Here is a 6,975-nt window from a genome sequence, read left to right as displayed (position 1 = left end):
GCTGGCTGCTCTGGTCTCAGAACCTCACCCGAGAGAAATTGGCGGATCCCGCCCGGGTCTCTGGCTTAAGGAGCTCTCTGGAGGTAGTCCCTCCACTTGCAGGGAAGGGGCAGAGAAGGACACTGTTCCTCCTCTGTCACTAAGAAGCTGAGAGGATCCTGTCCCTGCTGCCTTGCTGCTCCCCTAGTCGTGGGGCCTGTGCCTCCTGGCCGGCTGCTGTGGTCTCAGATTTTTTATCTTAGAGATTTTTTATCTTAGAGATTTTTTATCTTAGCCATTCTGACGGGTATGATGTGTAATCTCAGGGTAATTTTTATTTGTTTTTCCCTGATGACTAAGGATGTTTAACATTTCTGTAGGTGCTGCTTATTGGCCATTACATATTTCTCAGTTAAGAATACCTTCTTTAGCTATGTACACTACTTTTTAATTGGGTTATTTGGTTTCTAGGAGTTTAACCTACTGTTCTACTTGTGTATGTTGGATATTAGCCCTCTATCAGATGTAGCATTGGTAAAGAGCTTTTCCCAATCTGCTAGTAGCCATTTACTCCTAGTGACAGGGTTCTTTGCCTTACAGAAACTTTGCAATTTTATAAGGTCACATTTGTCGATAGTTGATATTAGAGCATAAGCTATTGGTGTTCTGTTCAGGAAATATTCCTCTGTGCCTATATGTTCAAGGCACTTACCTATTTTGTCTTCTACTAGTTTCAGTGTGTCTGGTTTTATGTAGAGATTGTTGATCCACTTGGACTTGAGCTTTATACAAGGAGATAAGAAAAGGTCAATTTATACTGTTCTACATGCTGACCACAAGTTGAATGAGCACCATATCTTGAAAATGCTTTCCTTTTTCCACTGGTCAGTTTTAGCTACTTAGTCAAAGATCAAGTGACCATTGGTGTGTGTGCTCATATCTGGGTTGTCAATTCTATTTCATTGTTTTACCTACCTGTCAGTGTACCAATACCATGCAGTTTTTATCACTATTGCTCTGTAGTACAGCTTGAGGTGAGGGATGGTGATACCCTCTGGAGTTTTTTTCTTGTTGAGAATAATTTTCATTATCCTGAGTTTTTTGTTATTCCAAATAAATTTGCAAATTGCTCTTTCTAACTCTATGAAGTGTTGAGTTGGAATTTTGATGGAGATTGTATTGAATCTGTATATTGCTTTCAGCAAGAGGTTCACTTTTACTATAATAATCCTGCTAATCCATGAGCATAGAAGATCTTACAATCTTCAGACATCTTCGATTTCCTTCTTCAGAGACTTAAAGTTCATTTCATACAAATCTTTCACTTGTATGGCTAGAGTTACACCAAGGTATTTTATATTGTTTGTGACTATTGTGAAGGGTATCTTTTCCCTAATCACTTTCTCTGCCTTCATTTATCCTCTGAGTTGAGGAAGGCTACTGATTTGTTTGAGTTAATTTTATAACCATCCACTCTACTGAATTTGTCCATCAGGTTTAGATGTTCTCTGGTAGAGTTTTTGGGGTCACTAAAGTATACTATCATATCATTTTCAAGTAGTGATATTTATACTTCTTCCTTTCCAATTTATATTGATTTGCCCTCCTTTTGTTGTCTAATTGTTCTGGCCTGAACTTTGAGTACTATATTGAATAGATAGGGAGAGAGTCTAGTCTAGCCTTCTCTAGTTCCTGATTTTATTGGGATTTCTTCGAGTTTCGCTTCATATCATTTGAAATAGACTATAGGTTTGTGCATATTGCTTTTAAGATGTTTAGGTATGGGACTTTATTTCCTGGGCTTCCCCAAAGTTTTAAAATAAAGGGGTGCTGAATTTTTTCGAAGATTTTCTCAGCATCTAATAAGATGATCATATGTTTTTTTCTTTCTTTTTGTTTATATTGTAGATTACATCGATGGATTTCCATATATTTAACCATCCCTGCAATCTGGAGATGAAGCCTAATTGATCATGATGGATGATTAATTTGGTGTGTTCTTGGAATCGGTTTGTGAGAATTTTATGGAGTATTTTTGCATCAATATACTTAAGGGAAATTGATATGGTGTTCTCTTTCTTTGTTGGGTCATTGTGTAGTTCAGTTACAAACATTGGGGCTTCATAGAATGATTGCATAATGTTCTTTTTGTTTCCCTTTTGTGTAATAGTTTGAAGAGTACTAGTATTAGGTGTTCTTTGAAGGTCTGATAGAATTCGTCACCAAACCCATCTCCTCCTGTCCTTTTGTTGGTTGGGAGACTTTTAATAACTGCTTCTATTTCTTTAGGGGTTATGGGACTGTTTAGATGGTTTACCTGATCCTGATTTAACTTTGGTACCTGATATCTGTCTAGAAATTTTTCTATTTCTTCCAGATTTTCCAGTATTGTTGAGTATAGCCTTTTGTTTTAGGATCATGATAACTTCTTGGATTTCCTCATTTTCTCTTATTATCTCTCCCTTTTCTTTTCTGATTTTGTTAATTTGGATACTGTCTCGTTGCCATCTGGTTAGTCTAAATAAGGGTTTATCTATCTTGTTTATCTTCTCAAAGAACCAGCTCCTAGTTTTGTTGATTCTTTCTATAGTTCTCTTTCTTTCTACTTGGTTGATTTCAGCCTGGAATTTGATTATTTCCTGCTGCCTACTCCTCTTGGGTGTATTTGTTTCTTTTTGTTCTAGAGCTTTCAGATGTGCTGGTAAAGTGCAAGTGTTTGCTCTCTCCAGTTTCTTTTGGAGGGACTCAGAGCTATGAGTTTTCCTCTTAGCACTGCTTTTCATTGTGTCCCATTAGTTTGGGTATGTTGTGCCTTCATTCTCATTGAATTTTAAAAGACTTTAATTTCTTAATTTATTTCTTCCTTGACCAAGTTATCATTGAGTAGAGCATGGTGCAGTTTCCATATGTTTGTGGGCTTTCAGTTGTTCTTGTTCTTATTGAAGATCAGCCTGTTTTTGATATACTATCTGGTCAATTTTATGATGTACTATATGGTCAATCTATGAGGAGGTAACATTTTGTTTACAAGAAGGTATATTCTTTTGTTTTGAGATAAAATGTTCTGTAGATACATGTTAAAACTATTTGTTTCATAACTTCTGTTAGTTTCACTGTTTCTCTGTTAAATGTATGTATCCATGATCTGTCCATAGATGAGAATGGAGTATTGAAGTCTCCCACTATTATTGTGTGAGGTACAATGTGTGATTTGAACTTTAGTAAAGTTTCATTTAGGAATGTGTGTGTCCTTGCATTTTGAGTAAATGTGTTCAGAACAGAGAGTTCTTCTTTGTAGACTTTTTCTTTGATGTATATGACATATCCTTCTTGTCATTTTTGATAAATTTTAGTTGAAAGTCCATTTTATTTGCAAATAGAATGTCTACTCTAGCTTGTTTCTTGGGACTATTTGCTTAGAATTTTTTCCAGTGCTTTAATCTGAGATAGTATCTGTCTTTGCCACTGTGGTGCATTTCCTGTATGCAGTGCAATGCTGGCTTCTGTTTATATATACAATGCCTATGTCTTTTTATTGGATAATTAAGTACATTGATGTTAAGAGATATTAAGAAAAGGAGATTGTTGCTTCCTCTTATTTTAGTTGTTAGAGGTGGAATTGGTTGTGTGATTATGTTCTTTTAGGTTGTTGTAAGAACATTAATTTCTTTATTTTTCTTGGATGTCGTTTCCCTCCTTGTGTTGGAATTTCCCATCTATTATCATTTATAGGTCTCGATTTGTGAAACGATATTGTGTAGGTTTTTGTTTTTTGTTATTGTTTTTGTCATTGTTATCCTGGTTTCTATAACTATGGTAATTGCTGAGTTTAGTAGCAGGGGTAGGAGAATGTGTGTTCTCTTAGGGTCTATAAGATATCTGGCCAAGATCTTCTGTCTTTTATACGTTCTGGTGAGAAGTTTGATGAATTCTGATATGTCTGCCTTAAATGTTACTTGACCTTACTGCCTTATTGCTTTTAATATTTTTTTTCTTTCTTTTATATATTTGGAGTCTTGAGTATTAGGTGACAGGAGGAATTTCCTTTCTGGTCCAGTGCATTTGGAGTTCAGTAGGCTTCTTTTATGTTCATATTAGGTAAGTTCTCTGCTGTAATTTTCTTGAAGATATTGACTGGTGCTTAAAGTTAGGAATCTTCACTCTCTTTTATTTCTATTATCCTTAGGTTTGTTCTTCTCATTGTGTCCTGGATATCCTGGATGTTTTGGGTTAGGAACATTAATCATTTTGCATTTTCTTGGATTGTTGTGTCAATGTTATCTATGGTATCTTCTGTATCTGAGATTCTCTCTCCAATCTTATGTTTTCTGTTGGTAATGCTTGCATCTATGACTCTTGATCTCTTTCCTAGCTTTTCTATCTCCTAGGTTTTCTCCGTTTGTGATTTGTTTATTATTTTTATTTCCATTTTTTTATCATGGGTGGTTTTGTTCAATTCCTTCACCTGTATCGTTATATTTTCCTGTAATTATTTTTAAAGGATCTTGTGTTCCCACTTTAAGGACATCTATATGTTTATCTGTGTTCTCCTGTATTTCTTTAAAGGAGTTATTTATGTCCTTCTTAAAGACATCTATCATCATCATGAGATGTGAATTTTAGACCAGAATCTTACTATTCCAGTGTGCTAGCATATGCAGAGTGTACTGTGGTGGCAGAACTGGGTCCTGATAAGGACAAAACATGGTGGCTTCTTTTGCTTATATCCTTGTGCTTGCCTCTTACCATCTGGTTATCTCTAATGCTAACTGCCCTTGATGTCTCTGAATTGAACCTGTTCTCCTGGGTGTGTCAAAGTTCCTGGTTTTCAAGCTACTTCTGTGATCCTGAAAACCTGGTGTGAGGAAGCTCCTGAGATCCTGTTGTGTCAGAGATCTTTGGAGTCAAGGTTTCTCTTGGTGTTGCAAGAGTGGGTGGGGAGCCAGAGCCCTGGTTCTGCTCTGAGCACAGGTGCAAGCTGTAAAGAACCAGTGCCCCTGAAGGGGTATTTCTTTTCTCAAAAGATTTTGTGCATCTACTGACATGATTTTGAGACTTTTTCTGGAATTTGTTTATCTAACATTCTTACAGTGATGTATTGTCATATATTGCCACATCCTTCCATCCCTGAAAGGAGGCTTCCTTGATCATGGCAAATAATGGGTTTGATGTGTTATTAGCTTCTCTTGTGAGAATTTACTTGAGTATTATTGAAATTGATATTTATAAGTGAAATTGATCTGAAATTCTTTTTCTTTCTTGGGTTTTTGTGTGAATTAGATATCAGAGTAACTGTGGATTTGTAGAATGGCTTACATAGTGCTCCATCTGTTCCTCTTTTATGGTATAGTTTAAGGAGTATTGGCTTCTCTTTGGAGTTCTGGTACAATTCTGCCCTAAAGACATGTGGTCTTGGGCTTATTTTGGCTGTGAGGATTTTAATAACAATTTCTTTTTCCTTAGGGAATATGGAACTGCTTAGATAGGTTACCTGCTCTTGATTTAACTTTGGTACACGGTATCTGTTTAGAAAATCATCCTTTTCATCTAAATTTTCCGAGTTTTGTTGAGTATAAGCTTTTATAGTAGGATCTAATGACTCTTTTGAATTCTATAGTTTCTGTTGTTGTATCTTCCTTTTCCTTACTAATTTTGTTAATATGGACACTATCTCTGTGCTCTTTAGTTAGTTTGGAAAAGGGTTTATATATATGGTTGATTTTCTCAAAGAATCTGCTTTGGGTTTTGTTGAGTTTTGTTTCATTCATCTTCATTTTCTCTATTTTATTTATTTCGGCCCTAGGCTGACTATTTCCAGACATCTACTCTCCTAGGGTGGATATGTTTATAGTTTAAATGTACTTCAAATAAACAGAATATATTTAAAGTAGTATTTTTATGATTAGAAAATACTAATAACTAACTTCTTCTATATGTTACATCATATACTCTAAAAGTAACAAAATGTTTTACTTTAGTGAATCTATATTATTTACTCATTTTTATTCCTTTAGGAGTTAACCCTGAATGAACACTTAACTTTATACTACAATTTCATTATAAATTCAATACATACATTCAGAAAAAGAGAGAGAGAGAGAGAGAGAGAGAGAGAGAGAAGAGAGAGAGAGGGGAGAGAGAGAAAGGAGAGAGAGGGAGAGAGAAAGAGAGAGAGAGAGAGAGAGAGAGACCATCTATCTGTAAAATATTCTGGACAGAGTTTGTCAATTGTCTCTGTTTATCCTTCACCAATTGTACTTTTAGATTTTACACAGGTGGAGATAACAAAAGAAGGTTCCTGGAGTAATGGCCGCATTTAGCTGTCTGCTTATCTCCAGGGCATAAAGACGACTTCCAAATAGTGACCAGATAAAGTCAATTTTAGAATTTTCCCAAAAGATTCAGACAAAATAATTTTTCCAGAAAAAGACACAAAATCAGAATGCAGAAAGTTCCTAGGAATGCAACATTGGAACAGGAACCCAAAAGTTAGAGATACAACAGATTTCAACCATCCATGCAGCTTTCCTAGAACTGTGCTGATTTCATGACTCTTGACATTTCAAATGGATTTGCCCTTGCCAATATCTTCTCATTTAAAAATTCTCAATGGTGTAGGAAGGAATTATAGCAATTAAAAATAATAAAATATGATACTTCCTGTGACTATTATTCTTGCTAGAATACATAGAGGGGCGTAGAGATAAGATAATAGGAAAGCAAAGAATTTAATAAGATTTGTGATGGAAGACGAATATAAAATGTTTTTGTATTTTGAAACAGATTTAAAATGTTTTAATTTTGAGCTAGGCAACAACAAAGCAGGAGTGGCCTCACCCTGCCATTGTATTCCACCCTTGTTTCTACAGAGTGTCAAGCTATTCCTGGACACAGTTTATCAGTTTCAAATGTAAATATTTTGAGTACCTTTAGGTGATCCCTTTCTAAAGAGATTTCTCATATCATCCTCACCAATAAATTCATTCAAATATGTAT

The 6,975-nt window shown here is 35.4% G+C and overlaps 2 protein-coding genes across 5 annotated transcripts in view; one reads left to right on the top strand and one right to left on the bottom strand.

Moving 5' to 3' along the window:
* The window catches only part of Isl2 (ISL LIM homeobox 2), a 329,789-nt gene that overhangs the window by 54,616 nt on the left and 268,198 nt on the right, over window positions 1–6,975 (bottom strand). The gene's annotated exons all lie outside the window — the stretch shown is intronic.
* Scaper (S-phase cyclin A associated protein in the ER) overlaps window positions 1–6,975 on the top strand; it is a 498,868-nt gene that overhangs the window by 234,270 nt on the left and 257,623 nt on the right. The gene's annotated exons all lie outside the window — the stretch shown is intronic.

This window comes from Mastomys coucha, unplaced genomic scaffold (genome assembly GCF_008632895.1).
Source record: "Mastomys coucha isolate ucsf_1 unplaced genomic scaffold, UCSF_Mcou_1 pScaffold23, whole genome shotgun sequence".
Lineage (NCBI taxonomy): Eukaryota > Metazoa > Chordata > Mammalia > Rodentia > Muridae > Mastomys > Mastomys coucha.
This window is presented reverse-complemented; position numbering and strand designations above follow the sequence as displayed.